We start from the raw sequence: 20,207 nt of genomic DNA, 5'->3' as shown, positions 1-20,207 counted from the left end.
CGGCCACGTCAGCCACCTTTTGTGTCTTGATCTCTCTGTGGCGTTGGGGCGGTGCTCATCTCCGTTTCCTAGCCGAGCCATTGTTTGTCTGCAGACGGTCTCTGTGGTCATGTGGCTGACATGACTAAACACCGCGGTGCATGGAAAACTGTTACCTTCCCATCAAAGTGGTACCTTTTTCTCTACTTGCATTTGCATGCTTTCGAACTGCAAGGTTGGCAGGAGCTGGGATGGAGCAACGGGAACTCACCCCGTTGTGCAGATTCAAACCGGCAACCTTTCGATCAACCAGCCCAGCAGTTTAAACCACTGCGCCACCTGCATCCCTTTAATTCTCTTTAGTACTCCTTTACTCCCATTATTGCCCAACTGCTTCCTCTCTCATATTGACCCTAAGGCTTCTAGCATTTGCATAGAAACACCTAATCACAGTATCCCTCTCCAGCCACAGGCAAGTATTGTTCTGGTGCTTAGTCCCCTCCAAAGGGCTTGCCATAAGCTCCTTACCTATCCCCCACCCCCCCTCACACACTTGAGCAATCTGAAACTTCCTCCCCTTCATCCACTAGGGATGATTTGACCCAAACCAGCTCCTTCCCAGGCTTCTGTCAGCTTTCTCCGAGTTCAGTCTAAAAGCTACTCAGCCACACTTTTTATGCTATGCACCAGCAGTCTGATTCCATTCTGCGTCAAGTGGAGCATGTCCCTTCTGTGCAGGCCCAGCTTGTTCCAAAATGTTCCACAGTGCCTAACAAACATGAAACCTTCCTCTCTACACCACCATCTCATCATCACCAGGAGGAAAATATGAGTCACCAGAAAGAAAAGAGTGAAGAATTAGAAAAACAGGCCTGGCGACATGCAGAGCTGCCAATGGAACAAGATGTAATGACCAGAAAGATAAACTTCAAAGATGTTTAAACCTGAAGCAGTAGCTGCATAATTCAGGTAGGTGAAATGACAGTCCTGTTTGTTTTGTTTGTTTTGTTTGGGAAATGGGCATTGTCCTCTAACATTTCTGAAAAAAGCTAAGATGAGCCCAATTAATGGACAACCAGGACATCTGATCAAAGGACATGTTCTTTTCCAGCTTGGGCAAACACTTGAGAAAAGGAGTATTTAAAATCCATCAAAATCCGCATAACTCTGAGAGAAAACTACAGAAGAGAAGCAACTGGTACATTTCTGTTTCAGGGTATAAAGCCTGGGCTGGCCACCAGCTTCTGTTCTTGCAACATTTGTTGGTGATTTGAATGAATGAGGAAAGCATGAATGGATTGAATTTAGCTTGTTTCAACTGTATTTTAATGGTGATATAGCCAGTCTTCCCCTGTTGCCTACTTTAGCCAAACTACCGGATTTATTTCCTTCTCATCTTCTATCGCCAATGCTGCCATCCGTATGACCATTTCTCTATCTTTCACCACTAGTTCAATTCCTAATTCAATCATCATATCTCATCCTAATAGGTTTATACCTAAACTAGAAATGTAAACTGGCTTACATACTAATTTTTCCCGTTCCAATTGCATCTGAATAGGCTCGAAAATTCTAGCTTCTAAGGCTCCTCCAACACCTGAGGCTGTTAATGTTCCTTGACTTAACCTTGTTCCTTCGGGGATCACAGTGAGGGAGGTCCGGGCCGCTCCACTGTCGAGTAGAAATACAATTTCCCCGCATATGGACCCACCTTTAACTTTATCAAGGGCTTCCTCCCATATTTCCTCGGTCACATCCCATCATGGACCACCCTTGTCCTCGGCCTCTTCCCCGGTTTATTCCTCCACCGTGTCCCCAGCTGGGTCTAGGGTTTTGTAGTTGTTGCTCCGCCCTTTTACTCATTACTTGTTCCACTGCGTTCACCATAACCTTAACTTTTTGTTTCTGCTTTTCATCTTCTCTTTTTAAGTAAACTTTTTGTGCTTCTTGAACAAATCCTTTATTGATCTGTCATTCCAATTTTCCAATTTCTCAAGTTTCCTTTGGATATCTAGCCAAGATTTTGTAACCAAGTTTACTTTTAGCAATGCTTGTGATACGTCATCTTCAGTATTCAGCCCTGAATACCTCCTCATACTATTTTTCAGCCTCTAAAGGAAAGCCGATGGACTCTCCTCCTTCCCTTACTGAATTTCAAATGGTTTAGAAATATTTTGTGACCTTGGGACCGCTATTCTCATTCCTTTTATTAGCAGGGTTCTTAAATCTTGCATGTTAGCTCAGTGAGCTGCATTCTGATGATCCCACTGGGGATCTTGGTTAGGGAATTTTTGTTCTGCTGGAACCTGATTATTTCCAGGGGGTGTTCTTTTCCCCACTCCAACATTGCTGTTTTTCTAAGCATTGCTCTCTCTTCTCCTGTAAACAGTATACAGTGGTACCTTGGCTCACGAACGCCTTGGTTCATGACCAAATTGGGTCACAAACAAAAATTTCATGAATATTTTGACTTGGGTCACAAACTCCGCTTTGGGTGGCAACCAAGATTGCAGCCATCTCCCTCCTGGTCTCTCAGTCATGCTGCGGGGGGCCAGGGAGATGGCTGCGATCTTTGTTGTTCTTCGTCACTTTGCTTCACATTTTTCTGATTAAATAAAATGGTTACAGAACGAATTAACCTTATTTACAGTGAACTTTATGAGGAAATTTAACTTGGCTCACTACCAATTTGGGTCACGACCAGAGTCCTGGAACGGATTAAGTTCATGAGCCAAGGTACCATTGTATTGACATCATCTCTCCCCAAGTGTATATATTAGGGCCCAAAAACTGATCTACTTGTTCCGCTAATCCTATGGGGTCTTCCACTAAGGATTTCATTTCTCTTTTGAAATTTCGAATTTCTATGCTGCTTAGTGGAGCATTGACAAATCCCACTTGATTTAGTCCCATAGCTACTTCCCACAGGGGACATAATTTCTCTACTATTGTAGTATCTCCACTTTCCTCATCATCAGCCTCCTCTTTCCCTGAATCTGTGGTCTGAATTTTCCATATTTCTCTCCTCCCTACTTCCTTAAGGGGAGGAAAGGGAAAATCTTCCAGACTGTAGCAGCTCAAGCTCCTTCATCAATTTTCTGCACCCTGTTTGAGCCCCTTTGATTTCCTTCTGTATCTCAGAGGGTGAGGTAGTTGTGTCTGAGGTAGTTTGAGATGAACCATGCTCTTCGATGAAGCGCCTGTCTCAGTAGCAGCCGACAATATGATGGGAGCTTGTTGAGGTAGCTTCGGGGGAACCAGAACGGAGGGTAAGGGAGGAGGTGGAGGGACATACAGAGGAGGAGAATATCCTGAAGGTCCCACTTCTTAACCCTGTCTTCTCCTTCCCCTTCTCCTTCTTCCGTCAAGGGGTTTAAAATTACTGAATTGTGGCCCATCCAACAAGAAGCATAATCATTCTCTTCCTGTGTAACTCCTTTCTTTGCTCTAACATACATATGTCGGAGCCTGACATATCCAACTCTCAAAGGCTCCAAATTTTGGCCAAAACACTGCTGGAGGTCTTATGCTCTCTTTTGTCCACATGAAAAAACAGTAAGTGACCATCTTCTACTTATCCTTTGTGTGTGTAAGCTCACTAATATTCCAGAAGCCCAACATAACCCCTAGTGGGCTGTCTGAGGATATGTCTATCTTTGGTTCTACCTTTCCTGGAGTCTCTTCCTCCTTAGACCCCTTATTCCCCATCAGGATTTCTTGTGACTAAAACCTCCAACCATTTCATTCTTCTCCAGCTGTACCCCTTGTGGATGAAATGGAACCGTGGATCCAATCTCCGCACTCACTTTGTGCATGCTTGCATGTCTCGTTCACTCTCCCAGTCACTCACTCCCGATGTCCCAATCACCAAGGGTCTTACTAGAACACCCCAAATCGTTCTTACCCTTGGTGTGTGCACAGGGCTACCTGATCATAACGTGTGCCCACCGGTACCGTCCTTTCGTCTGCTCCGCTGTGATGTCCACCTAAGTGTCCGGTCCTTAGCTGCTATCATCCAAGAACCATCACTGATAGCCGCAGGGGCACTTCCCATTGGCCCTCGAAGACAGTCCTGTGGACAATGGGCTTTGTGACCCCAGATGAGCCCCCAAAATTTGTGAGTAACACTCCTAGAAAAAACTAAATTTTGACAACCACGAATTCAAGCAGCACAAATTTATTAAAAGAATAACTTTTGGAAAAGAAGGTGCAACCTACAGGTAGGCACACCCAGTCAGCTTGAATCACCCCATTTTATCCCTGTATCTGGCTGCATACATCCCTCCCCTGAGGCCCCATTGGATAGGGCCCTTTGGGGTTACAACCTATCCCATCCGCCTAAACTGATCACATGAAGGACTGCCCTGTTTACCTCTCCCACGACATTTTCAAAGACCCTAGTCCCTTATTTATTTTCTACCTTATATGGTTTAATTCCTCTTTCCATTGCTCAACTGCCTTTGACCATCCATTCCAGACGTGTCATCACCACCTCAAGTTTCCACTTAATCCTTTTGTCAGCATAATGAGTTTACTTATCCTTCCTGTCAGCACAATACCTTCCTCTCCAAGGCTGGGCTGCTTGTGCCCTGTGAATGATCCGCCTCCTTGATTTTTAACAATGCTTGCTGTTAATCATTTCTACAATTCACTTGATTCGTTTCAAATTTATTGCAAAAGCAGCATTTTATTCTCCTTATTTATTTCACCAATTTAAGTACCAGCATTCTAGAAATTCCATTTAGGCTTGAATCTTCGTTTGTATTCACTCTGTAATTCCTGCAACCTCCACTGTAGGACAGGCAAGGGAATCCCACCACTGGCACAAATTAGCAAGAAAAGGGGATGGCTGTATGAGCCTTGGAAGCTGCTGAGTGAGCTTGTCCTCCTTCCTTCTGAAAAGTTTCACAGAGGCTCACCTTACTTATTGCTAGGTAGAAATTGTGTTTGAAAATGCACTTCACTCCTGCTTCCTCCTGGGTGTTGGGAGTGGAGGAAGGCAAGACAACATGCTTGCCATGCCACCTGAAGCCTCCCAGACATTGCATCTGTTGGAAGATGGAGCTGTGCACACCTCATGGCCTTACCTGCACCCTAGTTAGTCTGCTGTCCTCAAATATGGCAGAAATGTCAGTGTTGCCAGTCCAGTTAGCCTCTAGCTGTAGAATAGATCTTGACCTCGGACATCAAAATCTCTTGGTCAGCTCTGGCTTCCAGTTAAATACTAAGATTTTCTCAACTGGTTCAAAAAATGCAAAGCCAAATATGCTCCCACACATGCTTACCTTTGTTACAACATGCCTAACATTAAAATACTGAACACAGAGTAAACAAAGCAGATACATCGTGCACAACTACAAATACTCAAAGCTCACAGATATTGATTCAAGATTAGAGTTTGGTTGACCTTTGCCTCATTCACCTCTGTCTTTTCAATCCTTTGACTTAATTCTCTTGCTATCAACATAGTAGGGTCATTTTTTATTTGCATCTCAGTGGGATTAAAAGGAAGAAAATACCCTGAGAAGAGAAGATTGAGGGGGACATGGTATCCCTCTATAAGTACCTCAAAGGTTGTCACAAAGAGGAAGGTCAAGATCTCTTCTTGCTGATGCCAGAGTGTAGGATGCAGAATAATTTCAAGTTGCAGCAACCCAGAATCAGGCTAAATATCAGGAAAAGCTTCCTCACTGTCAGAATAATACGACAGTGGAACCAGCTGTCTAGATAGATGGGGTGGTGGGCTCTCCCACACTGGAGACATTCAAAAAGAAACTGGACAGCCATCTGAGTGGGATGGTGTGACGTGGTGTCCTGCAACAGCACGGGGTTGGACCTGATGGCCTACGTGGCCCCTTCCAACTCTACTATTCTATGATTTTATGACCTTAGATGAGTTGCAGTCAGTACAGAAAGTTGCATCAGTTAGTAATCATCTTTCTGGAAGTTGAAAAATAAATAAAATAAAAATTTTGTTTGAAGATAATAGCATTTGAACCCATGTAGATGAAAGAAGCTAACTACAAACCAGATATAGAAGCATGATACTGAGATTGCATAACCTGAGGCCCCAAAGCTGCATGTTGCATTCAGCCTAATTTAATGTGACCCTTAACTTAATTTCAGAAGCTCTCTAAAATTCCATACCTCCTGCAAGAGTGGTGCCCCTTACCTGTCACACACCTGGGCAGGTAGGAGAAGAGAGAACAGGGTGGCAGAAATACTTCTGGTATGCTTGGGCTGCCTTAACAGGACCGGTTCAGGACTGTGTGTCCTCCATGAGAACTGTGGGGCTCAGTTTGTCACCAGCCCAACAAATAGTGAAGGTGAAAAACGACTGTTTCTGGATGAGCTCAGGCAGCTATAAGCTTCAAGCATGCAGGACATGTACAAAGTGATAAGGGAACCTGGGAAAATTGGAAAATTTCAAGTGCCATGCATAGTTTGCAGATGGTAAAGGTAAGAGCCTGAGCAAATGTTGATTGGTAGAAGTAGTTATGAGCAGGTAATCTGCATTGCAGCAAAATGTAGCCAACCAAAGCAGAGCCTCTTAAATCCTTTCTGTAAAAAGCTACACAAAATGTGTGAAAGGTATGAGCAGAGCTCTCTGTGACTGACCGTTAGGTGCAGGGGACCTTTACTTTGCAAAATAGATCTTTTCCACTGTTACTCCCTTGTCGTGTATCCTTGAGCTGGCACACCAGGGCAGAACCCCACTGTGGTCAACACTCCCTCACCACATTAAGGTGTGCATCTAAGAGAGGAAAGCAATTAGTTTAGCTGCTGTTAAGTGTCTTGTGTGGTAAGTCCTGGCACTGTAAGGGCACAAGCCTGTATAAGTGTTCCGGTTCAGGCCACCTGGGCATTAAGTAGACTAGCTTAGCAGCATGAGAACAGAGGCATCCATTGTCTCTAAACAAGGCTGCCGTGTATTCATCACACTAGGAGAGATAAGAGCATGGCACTTTGCAAGCTTCCACTCTCACAAGTAGGGCACCTGGTAACACAGTTTTGCCCTATAAAAATATGAGTCCATAAGACATGGTTCTTCACCGTGAGAGACCTGCTGCAGTGACCCTTGGCTTGGTCCTGAATAAAGCTTTTGCAAGGACAGTCCACCCTGGTGTGGTCCTTGAAACTGCGACCAGGACATATGTTTAGCCAGAAAAAAGTCCTACAAGTTCCAGCATCCCCCAGCCAGCCATGCTGGAAATTGCGGAATTTTCTGTCTATGCATGCATGGGTTGTCGTCGTCGTCGTCAACCATTCAGTCAGGTCGGGCCCTTGGCCACTCTATGGATCATTGTTCTCCGTGCCTCTCTGTCTCGCACTGCTTCCTTCAAGACCACTGTGTCCATCCCAGTGTCTTTCTTTATGGTGTCCAGCCAACAGGTACTGGGGCGGCGCCTTCTCCATGTTCCCGCTGATCACTCCCAGCATGATTGACTTTTCAAGTGAGTCAGCTCTCATGACATGGCCAAAGTATGGCAGTCTGTCTTGGTTGATCTTGGGTTCAAGTGATATTTTCTGAACTTTTCTGTCTATACATGCATGAGACTGCACCCAAATCTTTTTAACCAGGGGTTTTCCCTCTTTTTTTGCAACCAGACATTAACTTAGCAGCTAAAAGCTTCTCACAGGACACACTTCTATCCTAGGAAACATCCCACATAAATACATTTGTACACATAATACAGATGAGAATAAAACATATGAGGGACTGTAAAATTAGTGTCAAACCCTAGTTTATACTGAGGGCAGTGGGCGTGAAGGACAGCAAATTTACAAGAAGTTGTGTAGTGTTAAAATGCTGTAGCTTCAGAGCAGACAGTGATTCTTCATTATAACATCCTGTTAAGCAGTCTGGCTGCAGCAAAGGGTTACTGTGTTGCCCTTTTGCAGAAGACAGTACTTTGCACAATATCTGTGAAAGTAGTGAAGGACCATCTGATGGTGTCAGTAATGTCTGGCCAGTGAAAATGGGGGAAAACAAAACAAGCAATAAATAATCCATGGCTGAGGTGTAAATCAGGCAGACTTTGTTGTTCTGTATGCTCCAAACTCAAGTATTTAGGAACTCTCAATGGCCTGAATTAGGGCCAGAGGCTCCTTTGGGGGATGGGGGTGATTTCCTGGTAAACTAAGGATGAACTCTAGCTAGATGAATTATAGCCGAACTAAATTGTAGCATAAATTCTAGCTGATTTAAGCAGGGTAGTGATCATTAGGGCATGAGTGCACAGGAAGAAAAACATGGGAAGAAAACCACTGGTGTATGAGCAGGATAACAATTATGGCAAGATGAAAGGAATACAACTAGGGTCCTTAAGGGGCCTTTAATGAGAAAGATGGGAACCGTTGTTAAAGAACGGTATAAAAGACCTGTAAATTGTTTGTTCAGAGACTCTGATTTGAGTTTTCCTGAATTACTCTGTGCTTCACTTTGTTCATTGTGCAACTGAATAAAGTGTACTAAAAACCATGTGCCTCTAGATTCTTAAGTTGGGCTATTGAGTCTGGGATCTTCAGCTCCTGGAAGCAAGCCAGACAACATCAAGGTAGTTTACTTTCATGGTGTAATAGTTCTGCTACATATAATGGAACTTCAAGAGCCACACAACTTAAGTCACTCAGAAAAATGGTGTGCAAGCACTCCCATAAACAGGCAGAGAAAATATTAGATAAAGTGGAGAAACAACCATGCAGCCTTACATTTATCATTGCAATCCTAAAAAGGACTTGCAAGGTATTTATGAAAGCCCATTACTTAGCAAAAAATAATAGACCCTACTCTGATCATTTTAAACTGTGGCAGCTGCAAGAGCTAAATGGTGTAGAGCTTGCTAAAGGTTTACATAGCAGATTCTGCATCATTCAAATTATTGATCACATTGCATTGATACTGTGATCAGAAATCTACAAAGCAAAACAAAATATCAGTGGTAAGGTATCAATTCTTATTGATGAGTCCACAAGTCTCAGTGATAAAACTAGAACATCTATGTTTCTAAATTGCCTAAAATCACATGGTTTTGATTTTCAGTACCTCCAACAACATATTGTGTGCTTTGTTAGTGATGGAGCTAGTGTGATGCTAGGGAGTTTGGAGTAAACTGGGAGTTGCACAGAGACTTCTTGAAATATGCCCCAACATCAGTTGTGCGGCTTTGTGTGAATAACATGTTAGAGCTGACTGTTGGTGACAGTTTCAGAAGGCCATGGTGTGAATCCTTTCCTTGCATTCATAGACAACCTTGATTTATTATACAGCAGGTCACCACAGCATTATAGAGAGCTCAGAAAATGTTTAGAGCAATTGAATGAGCAGATAAATAGGATTAGGAGGGTCACCCACTTGTAAATTTGCCACTACACCACTGCTTGTCAATTCAAGGTTGTGGTTCAAGTCAATCCATCTCATATTTAGTCTTTCTCTTCTTCTTCTGCCTTCAACTTTCCCTAGCATGATTGCCTTCTCCAGTGAGTCTTGCCTTCTCATGATGTGCCCAAAATATGACAGCTTCAGTTTTGTCATTTTGTTTCCAGGAAAAGTTCTGGCTTGATTTGGTCTAGGCCTCATTTGTTTGTCTTTCTGTTGGTCCAGGGTTTTTTTTGCAAAGTTCTCCTACAGCACCGTGTTTTCAATACATTGATTTCCTTCGTCTCAGCTTTCTTTACTGTGCAGATTTTGCACCTCTACATAATGAACAGGAATACAATATGCAATGATCCTGGCCTTGCCCCTTATACTTGAGGAAGTTTTCTAGTTCCTTCATTGCTGCTCTTCCAAGTTTCAGTCTCTGAATGGCTGCAGTTTCTGTTTGAATTGCCATTTTGCCAAGGTATGCAAAACATTTACAATTTCAATTTCTTCACTGCCAGCAGTAAAGTTGTGCAATTTTTCTGTAGTCACAACTTTCATTTTCTTAATATCCATCTTCATTCCTGCTTTTGCACATTCTTTCACCTTCATTTCATTTCAATTTGCTGCAGCTTTCTGCCAGTATGATGCTATCATCTGCCTATTTAAATTATTGATGTGTCTTCCACCAGTATTTCTTCCTTCCTCTGATCTTAATCCAGCTTTCCTTATGACATTTCTGTATCTGTTCTTTCTCCTTGCAGATGGAACAGATACAGATAACATGCACCCTTGTCTGATGCCTTTGCATTCTGTTTCTCTATACTCTGTCCTAACAGTAGCTTCTCGTCCACAATGCAGATTAAGCATCAGGATAATCAACTGCACACCCATTCCTTTTAGGACCATCCACAGCTTTTTGTGGTCCACACAGTCAAAGGCTTTGCTGTAGTCTACAGAGTACAGATTGATCTTTTGAAATTCTTTGATGTGTGCTCCAGTAGTCAACGCATATTTACAATGTGATCTCAAGTGGCTCTTCTTTTATGGAATCAGCTTGAACATCAGGCATTCTTTGCTCCGTACAGGGTAATATTCTTTGTTGAAATGCCTTGAACATTGCTTTGCTTGCCTGGGAAATTAGTGCAATGGTTCAATGGTTGCTACAAACTTCCGCATCTCCATTCTTGAGGAGGAGAATGTATATTTCAATAATTTCATTCTGTGGGCCATTTTCCATATTTGTTGGTATAACCACATCATGAGAAGGCAAGACTCACTGGAGAAGACAATCATGCTGGGGAAAGTCAAAGGCAGAAGAAGAAAAGGAAGACCAAATATGAGATCATACAGGAAGTCACAGCCTTGAATTTAGAGAAGATGAGCAGTGCTGTCAGGAATAGGACATTTTGGAAGACTTTCATCTGTAGGGTCACCATAAGTTGGAGATGACTTGACGGCAAATAACAATATTCTTGTTAGGATTTTGACAAATTCAGTCTTCGCAGTTTGATTTTTTTTAAGCTTTTGGAAGCAGTCTTTTGTTTTTCCACTTTCATTGTTCTCTTTGATTTCTTTGTCTTTTTAGCCTGAGACAAGAAATGCATGTCTATGAGCTGGTTCTGAACGGTCTTGTGTCTCCCTTGAGTTAGCTGAGGCTAATGGACAGTGTTCAGCTTCAGTTGTCTGTGGGATCCTCACACATTGCAAAACACTGCATCAAGTGCTTCTTTTGGCAAGCATTTTAAATAATAACACCTGAACCTCGTCTAGTTCTTGTGTCATAAGTCCTCTGCCTGAAGAAACAGGACTGAGAAGAACAGTTTCCGGCATGTGAAATGTCTCCTGGAGATACATTTTTTTCTTCTGGTGTCATTTTCATACACCACCCATTTTCATACATTCACACTCTCTCCCTTAGATAATTGTCTGGTGTTAAACACCCATTTAGGAGACTTCCTCAACAGTAGATCAAACATGTAGATAAGTTTTAAAAAAAAAATAATACCTATGTTTTCACATACAATTTTGGTGAAACGTTTTTGTTATTCGAAGAACAATCCTTCACCTCCGTCCTCAGAGATGGTTAAGTAGATGAAGTCATTGGAGACCATCATACCTACCCTGCAAAAAGTGCTAAATGCCAAAGGAAGAAGCAGGATGAAACATCTGTCCCAGGGATGTTGGACCTCTTGCAGCTCAAGGGCCAAATGCAATTTTGAAGAAGCTCTCAGGGGCTGCGTTCCAGGGGTGGGTGGCAAAAAGCCAGCATTTTTAGCTTAAATCTCTTACTCCCAGTAATCAAGCCTTAGGAGAAGCATTTCAAACTTTCTGAATGGGTAAATGCATAACATCTTGTAAAGCATCAATTGCTTGGGGAAAGGCATTGGGGCAAGGGGGAATGGGCACCTGGGGAATCCCTGAGTGCCAGAAAGATTTGGTCAGTGGTCTTCAGGTTCAACATATTAGATCTGCATCCTGGAAGTGCTGCATTAGCTGATACTAAGCATGGACAGAGCATGGTTCCTGCCTACCTCAGGTAAGAGTCATACCATCCACAGGTATCAGGGACTTGGTCTTAGTCTGCAGGAGAGCTGGGGAGCGGGAGGAGGTCAATAAGCCAAGGTAGATTTCATACACAGAGAGAGCAAAAATTGAGCCAAATAGCAATGACATGCAAAAAGTAAATTCTGTGAAAATTCCATATCAAGTTTAAGGTAATACAACTGAACATTCAGAACCACCAACGTGGGTGATAATACAAGCTCTACTATGTTAATGAACACCCATGTGGGGACAGGAAGACTTTGTTTCTGTTCAAACCACAGTTAATACATGCAAGCCCCTTGATTAGTTCTAATTCAGCAATTTCATGCTGGCAAGAAAATAAGTTGTAATAAGTGTTGTAGCAATGTGCTGGAACAAGATGAGTTCTGACTGGCAATGACCTAAGCCGGCCAAGATAAGGGAGAAAGAAGGGCACATCTTTTACATTGCCTCCCTTGAGATAAGACAAAAAGAACACCTTGTACCATCCCATCTACATAATTCCAAGAATGTGGTAAATGATATATTTTATTTAACTCCGTTAGAACTGTTAGTAGGGACATTATGTACATCATTTAGGAAAGTATACTCTGCAGTGCAACGATATTTTATTTACAGTATTAAATATTAAACAACAACATTGTTTCACTTTAGACAGCAGAGGACACAGCAGTAGTGCCAAGCATGACCTGGCAACCACCGCAATGCCACCAAGCAGACGTTTCCATCCCGATAGCCATGCCTATGAGACAAACACACAGCAATGCATACATGATATTACCTTCCTCCCCACCTCAAAGGTACAGCCTGGAAAAGATGGACACACAGCAGTGCCTATGCAGTCGAAATCACTGTGTCCCACCTGATACGAGGTCATCAACCAGTGTCCTATGGGATTCTGTGCACATGGGACTTTGAAGCCTATCACATCACTCACCTTTTGGCAGGCCAGCACACAGGGAAGGACAGCTCAGTATAATACCCAGAGAGCTCACCAGGGAAGCAGCCATAGAAAATGCCTAGGTTTCCTAGGACATGGTTTTCAAATCCTACTGCGGGAACATAAGGAGAGCCATGCTGAACAAGATCAAGGGTCTGTTCACATAGTGGCCAACCAATTGCTCACAGGAAACCTTCAAGCAGGACCTGACCACAACAGCACCCTCCTGCCCATGTTCCCCAGCAACTGGTGCACAGGCATATTGCATTTCCTACTGGAGGTTGTATAGAGCCATTGATAGTCTTCTCCTATATTAAATTCACCCATCTCCTTTTAAAGCCATCCAAATCGGTGGCCATCACTACATCCCGTGGTGCAGTGTGTGAAGAAGTAGTCCATTTTATTTGTCCTGAGTCTCCCACCAACAATACTTGTGTAAGAAGCTTTTTGTCTGGGACAGGAAAGCAGGAGAACTGGGGGACACCCTAGGACAAGTGATAAAGGAAGCTACAATTACCTTGGCACAGGAAAATAAATATAAAAAAACAAACATGAGCACACTGTGCTTGAGAGCTGGAACAGGAAAGAGGGGATGTGGGATTTTGTTGTCCTGCAAAGGGAAATTAAAGCAAATCTTGCCCTTTTGATGCTTGGTTGGCAAGATTAACATTTAAGGAAACAATTAGGGGAACGGGCAAGAACTAGAACCCACCTCTCATGGCTAACAGTGCAAACCTATGCAGTTTATGCTGGTTGGGAGCGTGACTGGTGCTGGCCATCAGCAGTGTCTCCTTCCTTTGGCAATTGAGCTCTGTAAGAATAAAGGGACCAGGCTTCTGGCTTGGTTCCTACTGCTATGACAAACCAGCTGTTTGGTTAATGTGGCATGTAGCTGGACAGACAATAACTCTGTCTGCTGGGATTGTGTACCCAGCAGAATAGGGCCTGAGCAAGAGGCCTGGGATGACAGGGCTGGGTAAGAAAAAAGACGCCAGCTTGTGGCTTGCTCTGCTCCCTGTCCCCATCACTGGAAGCAGCGTAATGGCCAGAGTGTTTGGCTAACCACTAGTTGCACAATGGTGGGTAGCAGAGTCCTCCAGGGACATTTCCATTCATTACATCACATTTCGATTAATGCTTAATACCCAAAGCTCTCAGGCCAGCTCACAGCATGATAAACCGTAATACAAAACCATTACAATCAAGAATCTACAATAGCGTAAAAGCAGTGAAACTGCCAGGACCTGGCAAAAAGCTAAAATGTCCCATCATGTGCTGTCAAATGCCTTGGAGTACAGGAAAATCTTAAACTAGCATCAAAAAGATGGCAGTGCTGAAACCACTCATTGGAGCATGGGGCTGAGGGCGCATTGCATAGGCCACCACTAAAAAGGCCCTTGTCCCATCCTCAGAATCTCCCTCGCAGGTTTTTCTTTCTGATCCTCACTTTCAAAGTGTGCTTTGGCAGCAGCAGGATTACTGAACATCCTTTGACATTGTGTGTACCTTGGCTTGTAAATAGAAAACATGGGAAAACCACCAATGGCCACCTTATAAACAGTACACATTACTAATGGCTGCTAATGCCACCCTACCCCAGTGCAGAGAAATTTGGCTTTGGTTAGATGTTTCATTCCAGCTGTAACACTAACCAAACATTACAATCCCAGATGTTTTTGCTTGAAAGACGTCAGTCATGGAACATGGAGTAGAAGCAAAAGAGAGTACTGCTGTAATTGCTTACAAAGCCTGGGTGAGTTGGTTTCAAATTATTACTTAAGTGATCAACCTAAAACTCGACTAGCCTGTAAATCATTGGAAAAGCATTCTAATTGCTGTCTGATTGTCACTTAGATTTTGAAGAACAATTAGGTATATCCTGAATTCATAATTACCCATGCAACACTTAAAGGCTTGTAATTTAAGTGCCCTTCTTTTGCAAGGGAAGCAAAGATGCCAAACTCATGCTTGCAGCTCTCCTTGGTCATTAAAATCTGATGCTGTAGAGCCTTGTTTGTTAGGGACCACCCAAGTGACCAAGGGCATCGGCTATTTTCTGGTCAACAAAGGCTGATGGGAAAGGAATAGTGCTCAAAAAGCAAGAACCACAAGTCCTTTAGAAGACTTGCAATGTACTTTATGTCTATTGTAAATCACACTGTCCTATGATAACCCAGGGAATAGCCTGCATCTGTCACAACTCACTTCTTCTGAGCCTGTTGTAAATCAACAGCAAAGCAAGCACATAAAGGCTAGCTACTGTATATATGACTGTTGCAGTTTGAATTCTACAGCAACTGGATAGCTTTCCATTTCTCTTTATGCAACCTAGAAATGCTATATAAGTAAGGGGCTTTTCTTTCCTGGGAGAGATTATTTATTTACATTTTTATACATATTTTCCAGTGCTCTCTCCTGCAATTGCTGGCATGCAAATTTAATGAACTTGTTTACTTGGATGAGCCCAAATGCAGAGAGAAGTTCCATTGTCAGTTGTCACCCTTTCTCTACTATCAAGGACAGGAGTTCATCTGCTGTCATTCTTCAACTGAAGGGATGCAGTTTGTTCTTGATTATCAAAATATTTAGCCTTCATTATTAATGTGCCCCTTGTCTCAGTTTTAAAAGAGCCATTGCCTCTTGGTAACACAAAATCTTAAAAGACAGCTGGCAGAGTACCTAGATAAAAGCTGTTGTGGGTAAGGAAAGATACAATATTATTATTATTATTATTATTATTATTATTATTATTACATTTCTATGCCGCCCCTTGCCGAAACCTCGGGGCGGCTTACAACATGATAAAATACATTGAAATACAATAGTACATAATAAATTACCATTGAATACAAAAATACAAAAAATACATTGATTTACAAATATAAAATTAAAATTATCAGTATAAAATAAAAATATAGGAGGAGAAAGAGAAGGAAGAAGTTGCCCTGGCCAGATCATATGTTTTAACAATTGAAATGATGTTTAAATAAAAAGGTCTTTACCTGGCGCCAAAAAACCAGTAACGACGGTGCCAGGCGGACCTCTTTGGGGAGTGAATTCCATAGGTTGGGCGCCACCGCAGAGAAAGCCCTCCTCCGGGTACTTACTCTCCTAATTTCTTTCATGGAGGGTTCCCGGAGAAGGGACTATAAGGTGGGAGTGTCATCAGAGTGGTGGGAAACCCAGATGTCCATCACCCACTTCCTTCTCTGCTCTTATCCTGATCCCACAGGTTCCTGGTAAACCAGATCCTACACCCTCCGGCCTTGTGGTGTTGCTGAATGCCAGGTCATTTCCTAACAAGACCTCACTCATCCATTATATGACTGTGCATAAGGGAACTGGCATGGCATGTATCAGAGACCTGGCTGGATGAGCTGCATAGACATAACCCAGCTTTGCCCACCAGTTACTGGTACAGTACTAATCCAAGGTAGAGCACCAGGGAGCAGAGGAATCATCACCACGATCCATAAAAATGCAGTCTCACTTGTTCCTCTGCCCAGGGACAGTCTATGAGGGTCTGCACTTTGTGTTGGGCCAAAGAGACAGATTGGGGATGCTACTGGTCTACACAGTGGACTACCTGACTGAATTGAGTGGGATGATCTTGAATGAATCCTAGAACTCTGGTCCTGGGAGATTTCACCATCTATGGTTTGGCTGCCTTGACAGGATCAGTTCCAGATCGTGTGTCCCCCATGACAACTGTGGGGCTCAGGTTGTCACCAGCCCAAAATATAGGACAAGACATATCCTTGATTAGGATTGCTTCTGGGCATGAAGGAGTGGTCTGGATATTGAATGTGTGTGGACATTAACCCATAGTTATGGTCTGAACATGTCCTGGTGAAATTCAGTCTCATATTACCAGGTCCTCCCTGAAGGAGTAGGAGACCCATTAAAATGGCCTGTCCTGGAGATGGAGGGATTTTTTCAGTAATGAAATCTGTGGTTTTTTCAAGGCTCTTGTCACAGTATGAAATGGCCCAGTATGATGGGCATCATACCTGACCATCCTTTTAGGCATTATGGAGCTCAGAAAATGCCCTGCTTTACTGGGAAGCACTATACAAGGAAACCCATCAGAAAATGGTTGGAGTATGTGTTGTCAGATTTGTCCCAAAGCAAAAAAGAGTTATTTCCATCACCAAGCAGCCATCCTGCTGAGTTTTTCCAAGGGGTTTGCAAGTGCTTTCATCTAATCCAGTGAACTCAGTACTGAAATCCTTTGAGGTCCTTTGTGTGCCAAGACCTTCAGAGTAATGCAGCTGCCCCTGGTGGCCTGAAAGAGAAGGGAGCCTGGTTCAGCGTCCAAGTACTTGCAGGATTGGTATCAAATCTGTAGGTACTTGGAGGATGATGACTATTGCAATCATGAAGATCAGTGGGGAATCTCCAAAAGGCATATAAAAGGCAGGTTTGTCATAGTAATGTAAGCAAGGGTGTAGTGGAGGGGGCCTCAGGGGATCAGAATATGAAAAACAGGTATGTAGGGATGACCTGTATGCTGTTCCCCTGGAGCACGGATTAATCATAAAACTAATAGAGTGAGAGGTCTCATGCCACCTGACACACATTCTTTTCCTCTAATACATGGGTCCTAAAACTATGGCCCGGAGGCTGAATCCGGCCCACCATGTCCATTTGGACCCGCCGCGCGTGAGCACCACCATCCACCTTGCCCCACACGTGGGGAGGCAGAGGTTTGCTCGCTCAGAGAAAACGACCTCCAAGTGAGCAAGCTGCTGCCTCGTGCGCCTGCCTCATGTGCCTGCCCCCACCCCACCGTGCCCCGTCCCCACCTCAACATGCGTGCCCACACACGCTGGCCCCACCCCCACGCCAGCCCATGTGCACCACCGGCACCACCTTTCCGGCCCACATGCCCCATTGGCACCTTTCAACTGGCCCCCTGGTGAAAAAGTTTGAGGACCCCTGCTCTAATACTTGCGAGGACAAAAGACACTGTCAAGAGAAGCTTTGAGGAAATTACATCAGCCTTTGAAGCTTTAGGGAGGAAAATCAAGAACTTTGGGCCCAAATAGTCTTGGGAGAAACTGGACAAGATTCATTTGATGCAGTATGTGGATTATTTATTGATATTGGCTAAGACTGAAGAAGGTTGCCAAGAAGCTATGATTTTGTAGTTGAACCATCTAGGTCAATTGGGGTACAGGGTGTCCCAGAAAAAGGCTCAAATTCATGCTAGAGCTGTAAATTACTTGGGCTATCAGCTGGAGAATGGGAAACAAACAGTTCTAAGTGATCAAGCAGAAGCAATTTGTCAAATGCCCAAGCCAAAGAACCAAAGACAGCTGAGAGGCTTTTGAGGATGCCAGGGTTTTGTAGAATGTGGATCCCTGAGTTTGGATTAATTGCAAAACCATTGTGTGAACTTTTGAAAGACTCAGAGTTCAGTTGGGGATCAGAACATAGAACATAAAAACAGAGCAAGCCAGAAGGGGCCTCCCGGACCATCTGGTCTGACCTCATGCACCAGCCAGCTCCACTCATGACATGCCCACCATGTGCATGTCCAGGAACTCAGGCCTTCCAGGAACTGAAGAGGAAATTGATGACTGCACTCATTCTTGGACTATCAAAGCCCAAGAAACCCTATAGACTCTACATACATGAGCAGAAGGGGTGGCTTCCAGAGTTTTAACTCAAATGCTTGCAAACAAAGGTCTATGCAGTGTTATTCAGAACTATTGGATCCAGTGGCTCAAGGATGGCCAGCTTTCCCTAGAGCAACAACTGCCACAGCCTTACTTTTTCAGGACAGTAGGAAGTTGACTATGGGACAACCAACTAAAATTGTAGCCCATCATTCGGTTAAAGCAGTGTTCGAGCAAACAGGAAATAACGGGTTTACTCAAGAAGATTGGCTCAGTACCAGGCACTGCTTTTAGAAAATCCAGAAATCAAGTTGTCCACTTGAGGACTATTGAATCCAGCCACCTGCCTATAGAGTCTGATGATTCCCCTGAGCATGAGTGCTTACAAGTGTTGGCTCACCAATATGCAGGTCATATTGACTTAAAGGATGCAATAAGTCATCCTGACTTAAAGGATGAACCCCTGAAGAATCCAGAGGAAGAATTATTTGTTGAATAGTCATGTCAAATTGTGGATGGGAAGAAGAGAATGGGACACGCATTGATAACAGAAATGGAAACTGCTTTAGTAGAGCTGCTTCCTCCACACTTTTTGGCCCAGCAAGCAGAACTTATTGCACTCACCAAAGCACTTGAACTGTCAGAAGGCAAAAGTGACACTATTTACATTGATTCAAATTCTGCCTTTGGAGTAGTCCATACCTTCAGAACTATTTGGAAGGAGAGAGAATTTTTGACCTCCAATAGCCAGAAGATCAAAAATGGACCACAAATCTTGGATTTAGTAGGGGCTGTTCAGTTACTGAGAGAAATAGCTGTTGTGCATTGCAGGGGACACTAGAAAAGGATTCTAGAATTGCTCAGGGAAATAGACAAGCTGAGATGAGTTCACGTGTCAAAAATTATGGCCTGAGAATTAGCCAAACAGTGGCACCAATCCACACACCAAGGAAAAATGGCAATGAGAGATGCTTTCCTGCATTGGCTAGTGTGTCCTGGCCTATATCAAATCTGTAGAGCGCTCGCTCACCAATGCATTATATGTCAGAAGAATGGTCCAGAACAGGTCCAGAACAGAACAGAATAATCCAGAACAGAACAGGTCCCTCAAGGAGCTCGACCCAGAAAAGCCGTACTTCTTTGTTCACAGCAAATAAGTTTTTTCTGAATTGCCCAAGTCCAGACAGTACAAGTACCTTTCAGTCTTAGTAGACCCATTTTCAGGAGGGACAGAGAGACATAGTTCCCTGGGCCTGCTGGGCAAGAGAGATGGTGAAGGCATTGCTAAAAAAGTGGTTCCAAGATATGGGCTACTTTTATTGTTGGAATCAGATCAAGGGCCCCATTTCACGCTTAGGTTGGTACAACAGGTAGTGGCAGCATTAGGCATACAATGGCATCTCCACACCCCATGGAGACTAGAATCCAGTGGAATCTAGTAGAGAGACCAACAGACAGTTGGAAGCTCAGTTGGGAAGATTGTGCCAGGAAACTAGACTCAAGTGGCTGGACATACTTCTACTAACATTGCTCAGCCTTACAGTCAGTTTGAGGAAAAGGTTGAAACGGAGTCCATTTGAGATCATACATGGGAAGCTGCACCCACGATGGAAACAAGATAATGTAATATTTACTAATGATGTTTTGGTCGTGGGAGAGGAAATGCTAAAGGAATATGTGATGGCTTTGAATTCTTTCCATAGGTACATCAAGCTCCGGTATCCAGTAAACTTTGAGGCTCTGGTGTATTCCTTCCAGC

The sequence above is a fragment of the Varanus komodoensis genome, unplaced genomic scaffold, assembly GCF_004798865.1.
Source record: "Varanus komodoensis strain SLA01 unplaced genomic scaffold, ASM479886v1 scaffold27, whole genome shotgun sequence".
NCBI classification, from domain to species: Eukaryota; Metazoa; Chordata; class Lepidosauria; order Squamata; family Varanidae; genus Varanus; species Varanus komodoensis.
Note: the sequence above shows the minus strand (reverse complement) of the source record.